Below are 21,116 nucleotides of genomic sequence, written 5' to 3'. Positions count from 1 at the left end.
GTCTGGTTCTGTGGGGCACACAGTGGCTGCGAGTTGTAACCAACTCCTTGGCACCTAATAACAAGAAAACCAACACATTGCCGTCACGTCCATCTCGGGCCGACAGAGGGGTGCTGCTCCCCACGGTTCCTGAGGGAACCTTGGGGCGCCAGTGTTGAGATGACACGTGGGGCTGCTAACCATACGGTCAGCGGTCCCAAACCACCAGCCACTCTGTGGGAGAAAGACTGTCAATTCCCAGAAAGAGTTACCCACAGGGGCAGTTCCACCCTATTCTGTAGGCTCATGATGGGTCAGAATCAGCCTGACGGCTGGGAGTTGAGAGGTCTTTACTGCTACGCATGGGGGTGGGTGGGGTGGGGGAGTGGGGCTGCTGACCTTGTGGTAACCAACGTCATGCTTAGCTCACGGTGCCACCAGCCTCCTTTCTCCAGTACTGAGCAGCTTCCTTGTTCACAATGGCAGCAACCATGACAATCAGGCCGCAGCACCCATAAGGTGTGAGCATCTTTCTCCCAAGTACTCCTGAGACAGGGTTTCAGCAGGCCCTTGTCCTTGGAGGGGCCGGCATGGCTCTCCCTGCTGTGTGGAGAGAGGGCCTGGGCCCTGGGCAGGTTTGGTGTTGACCTGAATGGCATGGCCATGCAGTGATAGAGTTGAAGCCGACCTTCAGGTCACAGGTGTAGAGTGCAGAGAACTGGAGAGCCGAGGCTTGAGCCTGCCCCAAACGAGCCCTGTGTCCTCAGGCAAATGTCTTCGCTTTCCTTGCTTGTGGCTGGTGCGACCTGGAAGCAGTCCTCTAACTCTGTCCACCTCGAAAACCTGCCTCCACAGAACAAAACTGCTCTCCAGCCAGCACCTGGCGAGTGACCTCCCTGTGTCAAGGTCAGAACGCTCCTGAGTTTGGCTGCCAAACTGTGGCGTCCCAGCATCCTAACAGCTGTCCTCTGAGTGCTCCCCACAAAGGCTGCCATGCAGACGGCAGGGGGAAACATCAAAATCATCCTAATGGCCCATGAGTGCCAGGAGAGAACAGGCAGCAGGCCGCTGCTGAGACCAAATGACAGCCCGCCCATACTGGCAATGCTGGCTGCTGGCGCAGACAAAGGCAGGAGGTGGTCCAGCGGGGGGGTGGTGGTGGGGGGAAGCAGACAACCTCCTCCACCTGCCAGGTGGCTGATGTCTCTGAGGCTCAGAGAGTCCTTGTCTGGGTAGACTGGCTCAGCCTTTCCTCCCCATCGCTCGTCCCTTCCTCCATGCGGCTTGATGAAGCATCCCCCATGTGCTCCACTCTGATCTGACCCTAGATGAGGGAAGAATAAGATTGGGACTTCCTCCTTTCTGAAAGCCTCCTCCACCCCCAGCTCCCAAGATACGAAGCAGAGCCGTCAGGACCCGGAAAGAGTGCATTAGAGATGGGCAAGCCTCTCCTCCCACCCATGGATGGCTTGTCCAGAGGGTATGCACAAGCTGCGCTGGGGCCAGTGATCCCAAGGCAAGCCACATAAAAGCCAAAACAATGGGCTCAAATCTGATGATGGCACGGACCCGGCGACATGTCCTTCTGTTGCACACGAGGCCACCAGCAGCAGGACTTGACCAGGTGGCAACCAACCAGGACCACAGCATTGTGTCAAAAGCCTGAATTGGAAGGGAGTGCAGACCGACTCAGCAGCTGCCCCTGCATTTCTCCTGACCTCCCACCAGTTCATGCGGAAAACCTCCATCTCAGGCCCGCGTCCCTAACGGTCGTTCCTGACTTCCACGGTCTAGTGAGTAGCACGAGGCTGAACCACGTGAAATTACCTTGACGTAGGTCAAGAGTAGCGGCACATTAGGCCACTGCATTATATGGGGATCACGTTCCCTGGGAGACAGTAAACCCCCCGAAGGCCTGCAGCTCGGTACCTCTCGCCTATATTTCTTGCTTTGATACAGGAAAAGCATGGCCTTGGAAGGCGCTGAGTAAACCCTTCTGAATTGAAGTTCCAGGTAAGTGAAGGGGGAGAATCTTACAATGACATCTACCTCCAGACCTCCAGGATATCAACCCACAAGGTTGCCCTCTTTGCTCTCTGGGTGGAGCTTTGGCAGAGGGCGCTACACTGTGCTAGATTCTTTAATAATGAGTTTGGTTTTGGCAATGAAGTGTTTGACCCCTTTGCTTTTCATAGGGGGGGTGTGGGGGGAGATCTTGAACCAGACAGGGCTGGCTTCCTTATGTTACAGTCAGTGAGATGAAGGCCTAGAGATAGCACCTGCCTTGGTCAAGGTGCCACAGAAGGTCAGACTCTAGATCACCCTCCTGTCTACCTTCTTCCAACTTCCTGGATCCTACTCATTCAGGCTTCCCAGAGAAGTGCCTTGGTGGTGTAGTAGGTCTACTTCAGGGTGCTAACCTCAAGGTCAGCAATTCAAACCAGCTGCTCTAAGGAAGAAAGATGAGGCTTCCTATTCCCATAAAGAGTTACCATCTTGGAAACTCACGGGGGCAGTTCTACCCTGTCCTATAGGGTCACAGTGAGTCTCATCGACTCCATGGCAGGGAGTCAGTCAGGAGCCACTTCTTCCTCCTCTCCTAGGGCTTTCCTCCCCAGCTGATGATTTTGAAAGAGGCAAACTTGAAATGCTGGAAAAATAATACAACAACTATAGACACCTTCATTTTGCTAACATTTCCCAGGCCTCTTCTCTCTTGATGTACAACACACACACACACACACACACACACACACACACACACATCCTTTGGTGAACCACTTGAAATTAACATAGAGGCACTTGCAGGCATCTCCTGAGAACAGGAGCATCTTCTCTAGAGCCGTGATCACACCTAAAAAATTTGAACAATAATTATACATCTATTGCTAGTCCATTAACATTTTTTAAAAATGTACTAATTGTTCCAAGATGTTTTTACAGTCTTTTTTTCCCTTTCTTTCGTAATCTGTGATCCCAGGGAGAGTTCTGTACTGCATTTGGCTGTGAAGTCCCTTTCATTTCTTTCTGTCTGTCAGGCTGGTTTCTGCTCATTCCCCAGGCAATATATCTGTTTATTGTGACATTGCCTTTGTTGGTTGGTTTGAAGGCTCTCAGTCAATTGTCATGTAGAATGCCCCTTATTCCAGATTTGTCTTTTGACAGCTCATGCTACGCAGGCTAACCATTTCCGGTGAGACTATGGGGCCGGTGAGACTATGGGGCGGGCGGTAACAGCAGCACGCACTGCAGAACACGGGAAGGCCTTCCTGCTGGGTGGCTCCCCCGCTGCCACTGGGGTTTTACTGTTTGATGTCTTGGTGAAGATGAGGGGCGCTCAATCTGCTCCCTGTAAAGGTGTGCTGGTTCCTTTTTTGCAGAGTGAGTCCTCGGTGAGGGGAGACCTCTCATCCAGTGGCTTCCCTGTCCTTAGGGAGCCTGACGCCTGCGCCAGGCATTACCAGGGGCTACAAAATGGTGACCACAAGGTTCTGCCATTACTTCCACATTTTCTGAGCTGGCCTTTCTCCTGAAAAAGAGAGTTTTCCTCCCTGCTCCCTTGGAAGTATCAGAATGACCTCTTCTTCATTTGATGTGTTAAAATTCATTACCACTGTTACTCTTTTTGCTGCTTAATATGTCCCAAACCTGCCCCTTGGGAGTGCCGTGAAGCTGTCCCTTGACATCAACATGTTCTTGGTTTCTGCTACGACATCGCTCACTTGTACTTTCCTTGTCCTGGTCTTGGAATCAGCCATTTCTCCAAGGAACTCTGGTGTCTTCACTGGGAAGTGGTCATGGGCAATACCAATCAGCGCAGGAGGTGTGTTCCATGAGGCACTGATAGCATGGCTTCTAGACCCTTCTGGTGGACAGACCTCGGAGATCAAGAAGCGCAAGCTTCTCCCTCATCTTCCCCCATGCCATCCTTATAGAATGAAGCCGGGAGAATCAGCCTAGGTAAGGCTGAAAGCTGTCAGAGAAGCATAAACTCAAAATCTTCCACGAAAGGGAGCAATAGGGAAAACAGACAAGTGGTTAAGGCTGCACCTTATCAAAGGCGGAAAGACCGGAGATATAGAAGAAGCCGCCGTCCCCCTGCATTCCAGCCCTCACCGGGTCCTCTGAGCTCTCTTCCCCATTGAGAGCCCTGCTTCCCAGAGAGAGAGCAGGATCGTTACTGATCCTCTCACACACAGAACGTCATTTCCATGACCTTTGACAAATGTCCAAGGTGAAGTTCAACAGTATTCTGCCTTTCTTTTCATTCTTAAGGAACCTCGGTGGCCCAGCGGGTTCCGTCTGGGCTGTGGTTCTAGCACACCAGCTGATCCATGGGAGGAAGAGGAGGCTGTCTGCTCCCGTTAAGGTTTACGGCCTCAGAAGCCCCCGAGAAGCCCTGCTCTGTCCCATAGGGTCCCTGGAAATTGGAATGGACTCCATGGTAGTGGGTTTGGCTTAGGTCTTATTCCTAGGATCTAGGTTTCAGTCAGGGCACTGAGTTTAAAAAATGACTATTTTCGCTGTGTGGTTCATAACCAAATGTTCTGTTAGGTTCATTGGTTTGTAGTCAGTGTTCGGTTCGGGCTGTCTTTTTTCTTTTGGATCTAACTTAAATTTTTCTTTTTGATCTAATTATTATGATTGTTATTATTTTTAAGAGGCAACAGAGGACAATTTTGTGAAAGCCTTTGGGAGGTAGCCATGTTATGACCTAAAGTCTAGGGAAGCCAAAGCACACAAATGGCTCCTGGAGCTAATTTAAATTTTGAACCACGTGAAAAAAAAGTCTTTACCTATTCAGAAATCAAAGTCCTCTGAAAAGATGTTGTCAGAAAAGTCTCCCTCTTGTCCCCACCTCGTCCACTTGGCTGCTACTCCCATTTAAATCAAGTTCTGGTGTTTCTTTTCGGGGTGTGTGGGTTTGCAAAACACATATATTTTTCCCCTCTTCTATCTTACCCCCCAAGTGGCACCCTGTACGCACTCTTTTGCCTCTTGCTTGGTTCATTCAGTATCGTATCCAGAGATTACTTCCTGTCAGTTCACAGGGCTCCTACTTCTCTTTTTCAACTGCATAAATACTCTGTTATATATAAGGACTACTGTTTGCTCAACCCAGAGTCCTGGTTGGTGGCATAGTGGTTATGCATTGGGCTGCAACCACAAGGTCCAGCAGTTCGAAACCACCAGTCTCTCTGTGAGAGAAAGACAGACTTTCTACTCCTATAAAGGGTTTCTATCTTGTAAACCCACATAGGCGATTCTATACTGCCCTATAGGGTCATTATGGGTCAGAATCGACTCGATGGGAGTGAGTTTATGTGTTCACTCAACTCGTCTCTTAAGGGTACGCATTTGGGCAGTTTCCAGGGATTTCCTACTACAAATAGCCTTCCAGAATCAACTCGTGTGGATGTCTTTTCGTGCTAGTGACTGTGCATCTTCTGGATCAACTTCTAGAAGCAGAATTTCTAAGGTTAGATATTGCCAACTTCTCATCCACCGAGGGTGTACTGTTTTGCATTCCTGGAGTTGATTTTACCACTCTAGTTGGTGAGCCTCACTATCAGGTATCCTAGGTCACGTGTTTCCCAGGTCTAGGTGAGGGTCCTGAAGTTCCCAACCCCCTAAACCCACTTATCCCACCTTTGGTGAACTGTCAAGAAGAGGTGACCAGACATCCCGATTTTTAACAATTTTTCCCGCATCCTGCGGTGTTTTTTAAAAGTCCAGATTTTTGGAAAGAATGCATGACAAGCTAGGATATACGGTTTTTGGCCGCCATGTGGCTATTTCGCCAGGATATGAGTTTTATCAATGGTGTTCCGCTTTACCAATGTTAAAATCTGGTCACCTTAAATTGGGGTCTCACTTGACCCTTTTCCAGCTTCTCTTTTCTAAACTGTCCCAGGAATTGTATGTTGAATTCAAGAACCCAGAGCAGAGAAAAATGAAGGACTAAAAACCAGGGAGAAGCTTGTGTGCATAGAAGTAGAAAAGAGAGGCCCCCTGCCTCTTGACACCTATGTTCTTGTCCCTCTTTCTCTCCCTTAGTAATTCACCCATCTCTCCTTCACAGTCCCCTCTCTGCCCCAAACACACCCAGACACTGCCTCCCAGCAGCCCCTCTCCTAGCCAGGAGTACTGGGCTCCGGTTCTAACTAGACCCTTCCTGGTTTTTCTCCTCAGCTCAAGTTCTTGTGGACTGAGAACACAGGGCCCTGCCTTTTGGGTGAAGTCAGAAGTATCAGTTCCAAACCAAAATCAAACACTGCCCGGCAAGTCGATGCCAATGCATAAGGACCCTACAGGATGGGATAGAACTGTCCCTGGGGTTTCCGAGACTGTAACTGTGTACAGGAGTAGAAAGCCTCATCTTTCTTTGGAGGAGTGGCTGGTGGTTTCGAACTGCTCACCTTGAGGATCACAGCTCAACGAGAAACCACTACGCCAGCAGGGCTCCTCAGAAGTAGAAAGTGCCCATCATTTCTATCTCAGCACGTGCAGAGGAACAAGAATGTCAGTGGAACAAGAATGGCTCATACAAGGGAAAGAGGAAAGATGATGAGCTTGAGGGGCTGGAGAGAGAGCCAAGTACAAAACATTCCATCACCGCCGGTTTGGACTCCAGCCTCAGGGCCTGCTCTGTTCCTATGGCCCATCCAAAAAAAAAAAACAATAGAAAATACACAGGGAACAGAGGAACATCCCGCTTCCTGGGGGTCCAGAGGCCCTGCCTTTCTCAGCCTGCTCTCTTTGTCCCGCACCATCATGGCCTCAGCATCAGTGACAGGAGTCAGTGCCTGTCTGAGGAGGAGGGAACTGGCCAAGGTAGAAAGCCCAGTCTGAAGGGCATACTGGAGTCGGGATGGGGCGGGGCGGGGGGAAGGAGGCTGGTTTCACCAGGTAACAAGACTCTCCCCAGTGGAGGAGAATTAGGCCTAAAAGAGCATTCCGATCAAATATTTGGGAGCCCCGGTGATGTAGTGGTTACATGTTGGCCTGCTAACCAGAAGGTCAGCAGTTTGAAACCATGAGCTGCTCCTCAATAGAAAAAGGAGGTTTTCTACTTACAAAGGAGTTACAGGCTTCAAGGAGTCACAGGTTAGTTTTACTGTGTCCTACAGGGTCACTGTGAGTCAGCATCGACTTGATGCCAGGGAGTTGGGAGTTTTGAATCTAACCCAGGTCAAACATTCTTCTTAGGGTCTTTAGGACTAAGAATACGCATCTTTCTTCCCTCCCTCCATAGCTTGGTGGATATGGAATGTTCTCCAGTGGATTAAGCATTAGGCTACTAAGCCCAAGGTGGGCAGTTTGAACCCCCCTAGCTGCTCCTCAGGGGAACCATGAGACAGCCCGAGTCCAAGAAAACGTGGAGCCTGGAAAACTCTGTGGCACAGTTCTACCTCTTCTCATAGAATCACCACGAGTTAGAACCTGCTCATCAGCAGTGGGTTTGGGGTTTGGGGAGGCCTTGGATGGGCAGGGCTCTCCATGTGTTTGCATGCTGGGTCCCAGGCCAAGCCGGGCGCGGTGGTGTCCGCTGACTTGTGGTGACCTCGTTTATAGGTTTCAGAGCAACCACCGTGGGGGTTTCCGATGACTGAGAACTTTCGAAAGCACATCTCTGAGGAACCTCAGAGCGATGGAAACCGCCAACCTTCCAGAGAGCAGCCCTGCACTCCTCTGTGCAAGGCCAGGGGCTGAGGAGTAAGAGAAATTGGAGGCGGGGTGTGGCAGAGATGCTGTATTCTTGAATAAGAGGCAGTTTCCTGCAGACTGCTTGAATTGCTGACATATGGCAGCTGGGTCCACACCCTGCTGAATTGTCAGCACCCCTCCCCACTACCAGCACCCCTGCTCCTCTAGGGCCCCCAGTGGGGGGTGCTTCCCAGTTTCATGGCTCACGGATCCCCACTCTCCTCATTGCACACATCCACACACATTCTCACAGCTCTACTTTTCCTTTGGACTCTTCTATTTTGGCTTTCTGGTGACATCAAAGACCCCAGGCATCCTAACACATCGGGCTTTGTACCATCCCTGTCAGGGACAGGTTTCCCTTTGTGCGGAGGGACCAGAGGGCAACTGAGGAATGAGTGGGGCAGAGGTCTTCGGACCCCGCTGCAGCTCTCCAACAGACAGCGCCTATTGTGCCTCCAGCACCGCACAGTGTTAGGCACTGGTCCTCCCAGAAGCACTGAGGCCAGCTGTGCGCCTTCGAATTTGACCTTGAATTCAGGGACAGGTGGTGGTAAATGGAAGGGGAAGTGGCAGAGGCTCAGCTGGGTCCGCAAGGCAGGAAACCTCTGCTCCTGCAGCTGGGGCGGGCGTCTTCCCCACCAACTAATCTTCGCAGGAAAGGCCGCGCTGGGGAGGGTGGAGCCCGGGAGGGTGGAGCCGAGGGGCGGGAGAGCCTGACGACAGGGCGGGGCGGCGAGGCAGCCCGGAGGGGCGGGGGTCGAGGGTGGGCTGCAGTCTCAATCCCTGCGCCCCGCCCCCTCGCCCCCCCCCCCGCACCCTCCTCCCCCAGCTATCTGCAGCGAGCAGACTCCACCCCACCCAAGACGCCGCCAGGCCCAGGTGCTACATCAGGACCTGCTGCTCCACGGTCAGCGCAGGGGAAGCCCTCCCCAGCCTCCCAGAATGCACCCCAAGGCCAAGTACACACAATGATAAGGCCCAAGGGTGGGATTCACGTGCCCCCCCCCCTCGAGACAGAAGAATAGGAAGGCAGGGCCGGGCGCGGCGCGATTTCGAGGTTGTACCTCAGCAAGATGGTGGTAGCAAGAAGGCAAGAGGCCCCGGAGCATCGGATTCCTTGGGCCCCCTTCCCACTGGGGATGGGCCTCTTGACCTTCGGGATCGGAACACAAGCAGGGAGAAGCCGTCCAGCCTGGGGTGCAGTCAGATCAATCGTACAACACCTCAAAATGCAAACTGGTTCCTGTTGCTTCCCGTCCCGCCACTGACACGCTCCTCCAAGGCTTTTGCTTCCACCCCTACTCCACCCCCAGTTTCTTTGGTTGAGCCAGGGGGCAGGTGTTTCCCCTTCTCATCTACCCCCGCTCCCCCCACCCCCCGGATCTGCCTGCTTCAGGGCCAGGACCCACTTTCCACACTGCCCTTCCACCAAGCTGCCACCATCCCACCACCCCTCCTGGCTCCGGCTTCCGGAAGCCACCACCTGCAGCCCAGGAGGGTCCCCAGGCTCTAGACAGGGCTCTCCCCATCCAGCCAACCAGCCCCCTCCTGACTTCCAAGATCCAGCCCATCCTGGAGTGTCCCCAAAGCAGGACACTGGAGAGGAGGCAGCTCTGGGGAGAGGCTCAAGGAGAAAGAGGAGAATCTTAAGGTTCCCAGCCAGACAGACACCCCACCCAGAGGAGGAGATGGCGCTGTTGAATGAGATCTTATGTTCCCTCTGTCCCCACGCTCCCTCCCCGCCCCCCAGCACCCGCATCGGTTGAGTGCCCGCGTATTTCTTCTTCTGACGTTCCTTCTAGCAGGCCAGCAGGCGCCAGCAGCGCGTCGGCAAGCGCTTGTAAGTGCGGCAGAAATGCCCAGGAGGGAAGCGCAGAGTGCCCGCTCCCCTCCCAGGACGCCCGGGCCGCGGCTCCTCCCGCGCCCTCCACACCCCGCTGGAGAAGAGCGGCGGTGCCCCGGCGCGATGGCGCGGGCCAGGCTGGACTAGACGCAGGGAGGATGCCAGGCAGCCTCCTCCGCCAGGAATGAGCCAAGTATGTGAGTGCGTGTGTGTGTGCGTGTGTGAGAGAGAACAAGGATCGCTGGAGGGCCAATCCCAGCTTTAATGTCTAGCTCTAGATACACAGTGGCCCAACATGCTTTAGAGGCCACCCCCAAAGATGCCTCTGGTCAACCCCCAAACACCAAACTCTCACCAGCCCCCACCACGACCACCGGGCCTGACATCCCAAACTTTTCAGCACCACACCTTCTCCCTCGCATTTGGGACCCAAGATGTGTGAGGTGGTGCCCTTGGGAGGCACTCAGTTGGTTCTGGAAGCTGGCACATACTCAAGGTAGTAAGGAACTCCCAGCTTTTTCCAGCGCTAATTATAGCCCTGAAAGTCTGAGGATGTTTTGCAAGCGGCAGAGAGAAACTGCTGAGGTTTCTCTGCAAAGCCAAAGAAATTTAATTTGTGCGACGCCCCCCTCCCCACTCCCTAGCTTCGCCAAGCTCCTATCCCCAGCCCATTCCCTAGGATACCCCCTTGCCAGCCCCGACAGCAGCCCCTCCTTCCTGCAGACGATTTCTTACTTGCTCCTTTTTGTTTTTTCCGTCTCTCTTTGGGGCGTTCGAGAAAGGGAACAGACGTGGAAAATATTTTTGTAACAGTTTTCCATTCGGTGTCTGATTCCCAGGCCAAAGGGGGATGGGAGGTGGGTGGGGGAGAGAGCAGTAACGACTGGAGGAAAGAAATGCTTTTCTAAAGAGCTCAATTTGGGTGTGAAAAGACCCGTCCCCACCATTTCGCTAACCCCAGGCCCAGGAAGGACAAGAACTAGGAAAGGCAAAAGAGATCCACTTGTTTGATATTCGAGCTCCATTTTTCAGAACTGAGTCCCAGGAAAGAAATAATCTGACAAATCTGTGTGCGCACATCTGGAAAAAAAAATTCACCACCACCCCCAAATCTGCGAACCCACTCACATAAAAACATGCTTGGAAGAAGAAATTAAGGGAGTTTTAGAAGCGACTGCAAAGACAAACAAAAGTTTGCGATTCAAGTCGATTCATTCTCAGCAAGCCTACCTCTTTCTAGCAAAGATCCAGGCTTCTCCAAGTGGGACTCTCCCTCCGGGTTGCCACAGAGCAAGCAGAGAGAGGTGGGAGTGACCGGCCACCACACTAGAGATGCTCGCTGGGCGCCCCCGCCTTTTTTGCCGGGGCTGGGGAATGGGCTGGGTCTCCTCCGCCCGTCCTCCCAATGGGAAGACCGCTCAGGTTCCTGGACGAAAATGGGCGCAGACGAGCAGGGCGAGTGTCCGTGATCTTGCTCGCCTCCTGGAAGTTGGTGCCCCTCCAACCCCAAGCTTTGGATGGCCTCAACGGCGGAGCTTTCTAAAGAAAATGCTTGTCATGGCAACAGCTCTTGCCAACTCCGGCCAGACTCCCCAGCTCTCGCCGAGCTGTGCGGGTGGAGAAAGGGGAGGAGCGGGAGCTGCAACGGAGGTGGGACTTGGCACCCGGCCGGGACATTACTCTACAGTTAAGGTGGCCCGGTTGCAAGCTCCGGCTGCTTCCTGGTTGGTCTTAAGGGGGAATGAGGATCTGAAGGGGAGGAATCCTCCCTGCACCGGGTTTCCTCCTCGCCCAGGCTCTCACTTGTTGAAAGGAAAGTCAGCCCAGGTGGGTGTGGTGGTGGGGGGGGGGGAGGGCAGTGGAGGTGGGCAGTAGCACGTGGGTGGCGGTGTGGGTGGCGGTTGCTGGGTGGAGGGGAAAAAAGGAAGCTTCTGCAGGCAGTTGGCTTCCTGCCTCTCCTGTTAGCCTCTCAGATTCTGACAGGCTAGGACCCAGAAACCCAGGTGACTGCAGAGACTTGTACCCCCGACCCTGCTGCCCCATGAACAGGAGAAGCAGGAAAGGGGTGAGCATGCAAAGGGCACTCCTGTATTAGTTTGTTCTTGTGTGCCCCTAACTCTACCCTCCCTCGCCCCCTCCAGTTTCACAAGCTAGGTCCTGGCGCTGCCTTTGGCCCTGCCTTGCCTCAGCACTCTGCAGAGGTGCATACCCAGTCAGAGCATGGGCATGGCTGCCACATGCCACCGAGGATCCCAGCTGCGTACTAACCTGTGCGGTAGTCCTTTCAGTCCCCCTGGTCATCTTGAAGGGTCTGATTCTTCTCATTTCATAGGTGAGGAGGCCAAACAAGGCGACTCCAACGCCCACGCATTTGAGCTTCGACAGCAAGCTTGTCCTTTTTCGTGTGCACACACTCAGAAGTCCGTGCACACGCGTGTACAGCCTATAAACTTCATCCCCGTGCCACACCTACCCGCCGCCCACCCCCATCATTGTGCAACAGTGCCACCCATAGATTTTGCATAGAACTTTATGGCTTTCAAGTACAAACACGCCTCATCAGCTGGTTCACACGACACGGCTTCATTGATGGGTATATTCCCACACCCACCTCAGCATACCTCCTCTGTCTCATATTGGCATACTGATGGGAGGCTGGCTTAGCACACAGCTCATAGGTGACAGCTGCAGGCTCTGCTGGGAAGAAGGTGACAGGGCCACAACTTCCCAACCTTCTTAACCAAGGTTTGGGCAAAGGCCTCTGACCTCACCACCCTAACCACCCTAATTCTGCCATCCCAACACCTGGCACCACAGCCAGTTCACTGTGCGGGCAGAGACGCACACGCAGCATGAATGGGAGCCAGGGCTTTGGATGCCCTCGGCCCATTAGCATCCTTCCCAATTTCTTAACAGGGTGGTCCATCTCTTCTTCTTCTTCTTCTCCTCCTCTTCCTCCTCCTCCTCCTCCTTCTTCAATCGTTTTATTGGGACTCATACAACTCTTATCACAGTCCATCCATACATCAATTGTGTAAAGCACATCTGTACGTTCTTTGCCCTCATTATTCTCAAAGCATTTGCTCTCCACTGAAGCCCCTGGCATCAACTCCTCATTTCCCCTCTCCTTCCCTGCCCCCCCTCATGAACCCTTGATAATTTATAAATTATTGTTTTGTCATATCTTACACTGTCCGACGTCTTCCTTCACCCACTCTTCTGTTATCCGTCCCCCAGGGAGGAAGCTATATGTACATCCTTGTAATCAGTTCCCCCTTTCCACTCCACCCTCCCAGTATCGCTACTCTCACCACTGGTCCTAAAGGGGTCATCTGCCCTGGATTCCCTGTTTCCAGTTCCCATCTGTACCAGTGCACATCCTCTGGTCTAGCCAGAGGTAAGGTAGAATTGGGATCATGATAGTGAGGGGGGAGGAAGCATTTAGGAACTGGAGGAACGTTGTCTGTTTCCTTGTTGCTACACTGCACCCTGACTGGCTCATCTCCTCCCCGCGACCCTTCCGGGGATGTCCAATTGCCTACAGATGGGTTTTGGGTCTCCAGTCCACATTTCCCCTTATTCACAATGATATGGTTTTTTGTTCTGACGATGCCTGATACCTGATCCCTCCGATGGCGGCTGGTGTGCTTCTTCCATGTGGACTTTGTTGCCTCTGAGCTAGATGGCCGCTTGCTTACCTTCAGGCCTTTCCTCTTTTAGTATCCCATCCTACCATTTCTCAACAACTCCACCACATCCTAGTGTTTGAGCAAGGGCAATTTAAACAAGCAGAAGTCAAGAAAACTTTTTTTTTTTTGGAGCGGTTAGGCCAGGCTGACAATCCAGAGTTTCCCAGTGTGGGATCAGAGGCGGCTTGCCATTGTCTATCTTGGGAACAAATCCAAAAATAAGACCCTGCCAGGGCTTGTGCTTCCCCTCCTCAGGCCAGCCTGGCTGAGGAAGGTGGCGGGGGGAGTTTAGAGTCACCCATCTATAGAAAGCATCCATGCATTCTTTCCCAGCTTCCCTCCACCCAACCCCAGCCTCCTCCGGTTGAAGTCCTCCGTCTGCTGGACACTCACTGCTGTTGTTGGATGCTGTCAAGTTATCCCTCAGTTCATGGCCACCCCACGCACAGTGGAACGCAGTGCGGCCTCGTCCTTCGCCATTCCTGTGCCTGGTGGCGGGGTGGACTGTTGTGATCCACAGAGTTGGCATTGGCTGACTTCTTTTTTTTAAGAGCTTGTATGTGGTTTAATGGGGGAAGGTGTGCAAGGACAGAACAGCAGGAGCAGGTGGTGTGAAAAGGAAGCCGGAGCCACAACAGTTACAGCAAAGCTCCCAAATCCATGCGGCAGGTTGAACTGTGTCCTTAAAAATGCACACACGCACACACACAAGTGCACCAGGTGTCTCCATGGGCTAGGCTCAGCTCATCTGGGGAGCTGTGTACCACTTGGCCCCTGTACCATAGGTGCAGCCAGGTCACCGTGGCTGGCCCAGTGAGGCCAGGGCTCATGGGCTCATGTGGGCTAGGGACAGACCTGGACCCAGCTCTGGCATGTTGGATGTCTCCTGGAGGTGGATGAGACTTCCGGACCGCTCCCCTAGTAGTGTAATAAATATACAAACCCAAATGGATACAAAACCTCTGAACCCCCATGGAATAAAAGGTACGCATGCACAGGTACTCATGCACAGGCCTGGACAAGTCCTTCACAGGCCAGGTAGCTCTCCTGGTTGGTCAGCTGGCAGGAGTGCCAATCCTATTTCTGCCAGTGTCCTGGGTGGCTGTACATGTGTCACGGAAGTGGTGTAGGCCTGACCAGCATAGGTGGTAGCCACGGGGCAGGGTTTCACGGGGAGGGCCTTCCCAGCCCAATGCAGGTATCTGCTGGAGGCCAAGTGGCTAGTTGACCCACGGCTGGACCAGGGAGCTGTGGATGCTGTCATTGGTTGAACTTTGAAAGTAGATAACCAGGGCCTTTCTTCCTAGTCTGCCTTCTTAATCTGAAAGCTGCTTGGAAATATGTTGAGCATCATGGTAATGCTCAAGCCTCCACTGACATGTGTGGTAAGAATTTAACCCCAATCTCCGAAGTGGACGGTGAGAGTTCTGTCTCTGATTCAACACTGCTGGTTTCCTGAGTGCTTAAAAAACAAACAAACAAACAAACAAACAAAGAGCACTGCCATTGAGTCAATTCTGACTCACATTAACCCTACAAAGGGCTTTTAAAGATTGTAAATCTTTATGGGAGCAGACAGCTTCTTCTTTTTCCCACAGAACTGCTGGTGGGTTTGAACCACCAACCTTGCAGTTAGCAGCCCAGTACCTAACCCACAGTGTCATCAGGCCTTCTACCTAGGACACTGAAGGTGAGATTGTTCTCCTTCACTCCCCACCTCCACCCCTCACTCAACTCTTCTGCTCCTCTCCCTCTGGGATAAGACAGGTGCAGTCAGGGCACCATGGCCAGGACCAGCATTCTAAGAGCCTGTCATGACAGGCCAGGCAGTGACAGGCCTGGACCCAGCGCCAGCAGACGCATGCTTGGCTATCTTCTGTGGGTGGCATTTGGGTGGAGGACCTTGGCACTGGCCTGCTGAGGTCTCCTCAGTTGTGCTGATGGCTGGAATAGAAAGGGACCTCCCCGGAGTTTGATAGCCCCACCCCACCCCACCCCAAAGTCAGCTTCAAGAACCCAAAGCCATTGTTGGAGGAGGTATGGGAGTGGATGGAAAGAAGCCAGCGGGACAGAGCTTCGCATTTAATGGCCTGTCAGGCTCCCGGCTGGATTGCAACAACTTGCCATTTTCACGCCCAATAAGTGTCAGTTGTGTCTTTATCATGAGAAAGCTAGTCCCTGTAACGGCTCCTTAAATGCACTAAAGTATATTTTAAGCTTGCCTGTAGTGGCTGTGTGTGGAGACACTGCCACTCTTCCATGAGCTCGTCTCTGGGGAATAGCGGTGCAGGCCAGATGTGTGGGCCAACGAAAGGAGAAGGCTGTTGTGGCTGCTTGGCGCGTGGGGGTTGGAAATGATGTCAAGGGATAGTTGGACGGTATTTGCAAGGCAAGATCCCCTCCTCCAATCCCCAGGGCTCCAGGGAGATAGACTCTGTGGACAAGCGCTGCTCAAAGAGGCCTACTGTCCTCCCTCTGGCTGCCTGGATCCATGGACACATCAGAGTGGTCACTTCTATGGTAATTGCCAAGTGTGCTTAGGCGATGCAAGCGGCGTGGCATGGACTGCTGGCAGCTCAAGTCCACCAGAGGTACCTCAGAAGGAAGGCCGGGCAGTCGGCTTCGGAAAGGGCCCGGCCTGGGAAGCACATTTCTCTGCGTCCATGTGGTTGTCACACGTGAGAGTTGATTCGCCGGAAATTAGCAACGACACCATGGTTGTTGCCGGTTCTCTGCCTGGGGCATTGTGGGGTGAGGAGAAGAGAGAAATCCCCCACCCCACCATCGCCATGTAGACAGAAGGATGGAGCAGGTAGGATGAGGTGATTCCAGCGAGGAGCGAAGCCTGCTTCCTGCAGCCCAGCCAGCCCCTGAAGTCTGGGCTTTGTGGAAACCCAGCAACCCGTGTGCCTTATCTCTTCCAGTAGCAAGCTTGGGGCTTGAGGTCTATCTACAACCGGTAAAAAGAAACCTCGCCAAAAAAAGAAGCACTAGACGTGGGAAAGTGGAGTTGCCCCTGGTGGCCGGGGGTGGGGTGGGTGGGGCATCACAAGTTCACCGCCTGGCCTTTCTGCGTGACTTGGCTCCTCGCTGCCGGTTTCTGGTTTCTCTGCTACTCTGTTCTCCCCTTGACTTTAGGTCTTTAGCTACAGCCCCGCCTCCCTGCCCTCTTTCCTCCCTTAGCTCTCCTGGCCTCCCCAGAGCAAGTGAGTCTTTGTAGGGCTGAAACCACCGTTGGTCCCACTCCACCTTGGCCCTCCTAAGGGGGCCTAGGAATGGGACAAAGAAGTGGACTGCAAACCTAATTCCCTTCATGAGACCGGAAGAAATAGCTGGTCCCAGGCTACTATTACTGATTGGTTTGATCAAGGACCCACTAGATGGGTCCTGATCAATAGGAGAAAAATGGGCAACAAGTGATCAAATGTCCGTGAAAGCCAAACTTATTAGATCATTGAGAATGGGAGAATTCTTAAATCTCACAGCGTGAAAAAGTCTTCAAGTCTTGAACCAAAGTAATCCTAACAATGGCTGTGATCATTGATTCCCTCCTAGGTGTTGAAACCAAGAAGTCCCTCTAGCCCAGCGGCTCTCCACCTTCCTCATGCCGAGACCCTTTCAGACAGTTCCTCACGTGGTGGGGGCCCCCTGACCCTAAGATTATTTTTATTGCTACTTTGTTACTGTCATTTTGCTACTGTTATGGATAATAGTGTAAATATCTGACAGGCAGGATGTATTTTCATTGTTACAAATTGAACATCATTAAAGCATAGTGATTCATCACAAAACAATATGTCATTATAGATTGTGAAATATTCATTTGTAATGACGAATAAATGAAATGTTGTCTGGAAGCCTGGTGTAGCACGGGTAACAGTCTTCACACTGAGTACTGTACGTGGGCGTATCTGTATGTGGGCAGACCCGCTAGGGAACAATAGAGGAGCGGTGTCTCGGTTCCTAAGACCACTGGAAATACGTGTTTTCCGATGGTCTTGGGTGACCCCTGTGAAAGGGTCGTTTGGCCCCCAAAGGGGTCATGACCCCCAGGTTGAGAACCGCTGCTCTAGCTTCTTGAGAACTCCGTCTTGAGATCCCCTTGCCCTTTCTTCTGGGCATTCTCTGTGCCTCCCTTCAAAGTCAGTGGCTTCACCCCTAACAACCACCCCTCCCCATGGCCCCTGAGCTCCCTCCATACGGGCATGCTTTCACCTTGCTGTTGAAATGGGGGCTGCCATGTTAGTCAAAGTCACATTCTATTTAGCCCAAACCGAGTCAATGACATCATTTCTTGGATATTTGAACTTGAGCCCAAAGAAAGAACAGGGCGTGGTTCCTCCCACCAGGGAACACAGGGAGGATGGAGGCTCTGACCAGAGTGCCAGTGGCCATGGAAAAATCTGGGCAGCAGTAGGAACAAATAAAGCTGACATGTGGAGAGACAGAGAAGAGAGGTGACAAGAGGCCTGGACGACTTGAGTCTTGGTTCCAATTAGCCTGCTCTCCTCAAAGCTGGCTACATGACTCATCTACACATAAATGATCTTAAATGATCTTAAATTGTTGGTTTGGTTTGGGTCACATTACTAAGGAATATAGGAATGCCATCATCCCCGCCTCCCTTTTAGCTGCTTCGCTGTTGGCTATTCACTTGATAAATATTACTGAATACCTAATATTTCATTCGTGCACTTGAATCACGGTGCTGGTGAAGATTTTTGAAAGCATCACGGACTGCCAAAAGAATAAACACATCTCTCTTGGAAGAAGTACAGCCAGAATGCTCCTCAGAGGCAAGATGGTGTGTATCCGCCCACATATTGTGGACATGCTGTCATGAGAGACCAGTCCCTGGAGAAGCCATCATGCTTGGGAAGGTAAAAGGGCAGGGAAAAGGAGGCAGGCCCTCGGCAAGACGGAGCAGCACAGCTGCTGCAGCAGTGGAAATAGCGAGGGTGGCGCAGGACCAGGACGCGCTTCCTCCGCTGTGCTCTGAGTGGCTCTGAGCCCGGACCAATTCCACAGCTCAGAACAACAGCACCATCTGCGTCAGCATACGTTTATGGAATACCTACTATTTTACCGGAGATCCTCGTGCATAAGCCGAGTTTTTCAGCACATTTTTTATGCTGAAAAAATCCCCCTCAGCTTTTACTCCAGTGAGGGTCCCGCTTACCTGTTCTCCGCGCAGTGCAGGTGTTCACCGGTCTCTTCGGCTCATCTGCGGGCCCTGCGGCCTCTATAGGTGGTCCAATGACTGCTGATGTCGCCTCTCTTCTTTTCTCCTGCAGGCCCGCAGCCTCTGTGTTGTCCGTGCCATACCGGGCAAGAACCTGCCCGCTTCTGTGTGCTGGTCCCTGGGGCGCACCGCATCCTTGTCAGATGAATGTCGGAAGTGGCTGCTCCTCTTCTCCCGCTCTGCTCCATTGTGACCAATGACGGAGCCTTTACAGTCTGACCCGTGCTTGCTCACGCCCCCTTGCTCCGCCCAAGCATTGCTGAATACAAGTACCGGTATATCCCTGCTATATTTTATTTTCTTATTAACCCCCATCTGGACCCAGTGTTGACTGTGCTTGCATAGAGCAGCCTGTGTTGGGGCTCATCATATCCACGCTGCATTGTGCATGCACTGTGTTGTGTTAGCACTTCCCAGACAGATGCAGTAATGCTGCGTGTGCAGTGACGCAGCGGATATACAATGCAGCGTGGGTATCATGAGCCCTAACACAGGCTGCTCTATGCAAACAGTCATGTCATCACAGTCTGGAATACCATCAGCCTGCGTTAGGCCTCAAACTGTACAGGCTGTGTTGTGTACATGTGGTGAGGCAGCGCATGCAGTAACAGCATGTATAGTTATTGTTGACACCATATTATTCTTGTTGACCCTCTTTTCCACTTACAGCGCTAGTCTACTGTGTTTCTCTTAAATAAATACTCAGAAACATTTAACCTACCAATGCCTCAATTAATGTAATCTTATAGGTACGTATCTATTTTTATTTTGAAATTTACCAGTAGCTGCTGCCTTTCCCACCTGAGGCTTATACTTGGGACAAAAAGTTTTCCCAGTTTTTGTGGTAAAATTAGGTGCCTCACCTTATATTCGGGTCAGCTGATACTCACGTAGATAGGGTATATCCACTGGGTTCAGGTGAAGGATATAGAGATAAAGAATAGAGGCAATAGCCCAGCAAAGGAAACCTGGTGGGTTACGTGGTGAGCTGCCAACCACAGGATCAGAAGTTTGAACCCGCTAGCAGGCAAAGAGGAGGCTTTCTGCTCCATAGTTACAGCCTTGGAAACTCACAGAAGCAGGTCTACTCTGTCCTCCAGGGTCACTATGAGTGGTAATTGACTCAATGGCAGCGAGTTCAGATACTCTAGCATGAGACACAAGTCATAGTTATAACATGACCACCAGAGAGGGTGCTAGATCGATTTATTTAAGCATATTTAATAAATGTTGAGTCTGTTGTAGGTATTACGTGCAAGAAAATATGGGAGTGCCGGGGAGGAATTACTTCAGAGAGGACTATAAGAAGGATATATAAAGAAGGTAAGACTTGGAGATGCCTAACGTTGCACTGTTTGGGATGAAGAGGGGCTGGAGCGATAAGGACAGTGGTATAAGCAAAGGTACAGGGAGAGTAAGAGTAGAAAGCAATGGGTGTCTGGGGAGATGGCTCCTGCTGGTCTAGGGAAGACCTGGGGGTTGACAAGAGAGCTCTGGCAGCCGTGTGTAGAGTGGATTGGAAACCTAGAGATGCAGGCAGGGATTCAAGCACTGTGCAATGCTAGACAATTATAGCATGCTATATATAACATGTTTATAGACACATACACATCTATGCATATGTATATATTCTTTTGGGGGCATATATTCTTATATAACCTGCTTATATATAAAATATATAATATGCATACATAAACATGTGTCCCATATTAGCCCATATATCCGATAACAGTTCATAAATTCCTCTTTTGACGCACACAGCACATGCAATGATGCTGAATGCAGGAAGGTCACAGGACAGTGGGTGGAAAGTCTTTTAGATACGGTGGCAATGGAAGCATCTGAGCACTGGCGTGGGTCTCCATGTGGCTCCTCCCACTGCAGGGTTCTGGATGCCATCTGTATGTCTCCATGAGGCTTGCCAACAGGAAGGTGAAGCAGCCAGAGTGTTTCCCACCTCCAGGGAGGAAGACAGGAGTTCCCAGAATCCTCAGGAGAAGGCCATGCTCACAAAGAGACATTATTGGCTATGACCTCTTGACAGGCTAGACTCCACCCCTTCTCTCAGGTTGACAGAGATTATGTAATTGCCACAGCTGCTAACCTCAAGTGTGACTGTTCAAACTCATGAGCTGCTCTGCAGGAGAGGGATGAGACTATCTGCCTTGTTAACATTTACAGTCTCTGGAAATCTATATAGGATCACTATGAGTTCAAAATGGCTCAATAGTTTGGGACATTTATATATAATATATAATATATTACATATATATGTATATAAAACTCACGGCCATCGAGTCAATGCTGACTCATAGTGACCTCCTGTGGGTTTTCCAGACAGTAACTGTTTATGGGAGTAGAAAGCCCAGTCTTTCTCCCAAGGAACTGCTGGAAGTTTTGAATTTACAAACAAGCGGATTGTAGCCCAATTCGTAAGCCCTACACTACCAGGGCTCCACATATTTATGGAAAACATGTCAGTGATCTTTGGAAGTCTCTGACCTCATTGTGCAGACACATCAAACAGAACAAATGAAGTATAGGGTTAAGCCTAAACTTAGGCTACAAATGAACAATCCGGTAAAAGTTTGGTGAAGGGCAAGCTAAAGATGGACTAGAGCCTTTAAGGAAGGCTTCTTAAAATTGTTAGGAC

At 51.6% G+C, this 21,116-nt stretch overlaps 1 protein-coding gene across 3 annotated transcripts in view; it reads right to left on the bottom strand.

The window, feature by feature from the left end:
* The window catches only part of ATP2B4 (ATPase plasma membrane Ca2+ transporting 4), a 111,904-nt gene extending 100,762 nt beyond the window's left edge, over window positions 1-11,142 (bottom strand). For 2 of the 3 annotated variants that reach the window (XM_075529133.1, XM_075529131.1), the window contains exon 1: window positions 10,763-11,142. The gene's annotated coding sequence lies outside the window, so the exon portion shown is untranslated. The remainder of the gene's footprint in view (window positions 1-10,762) is intronic. The other variant, XM_075529118.1, reaches the window with a different exon arrangement.
* Window positions 11,143-21,116: the final 9,974 nt, after the last annotated feature.

This window comes from Tenrec ecaudatus, chromosome 1 (genome assembly GCF_050624435.1).
Source record: "Tenrec ecaudatus isolate mTenEca1 chromosome 1, mTenEca1.hap1, whole genome shotgun sequence".
Taxonomy (NCBI): domain Eukaryota; kingdom Metazoa; phylum Chordata; class Mammalia; order Afrosoricida; family Tenrecidae; genus Tenrec; species Tenrec ecaudatus.
Note: the sequence above shows the minus strand (reverse complement) of the source record. Positions and strands in the feature narration are given on the sequence as shown.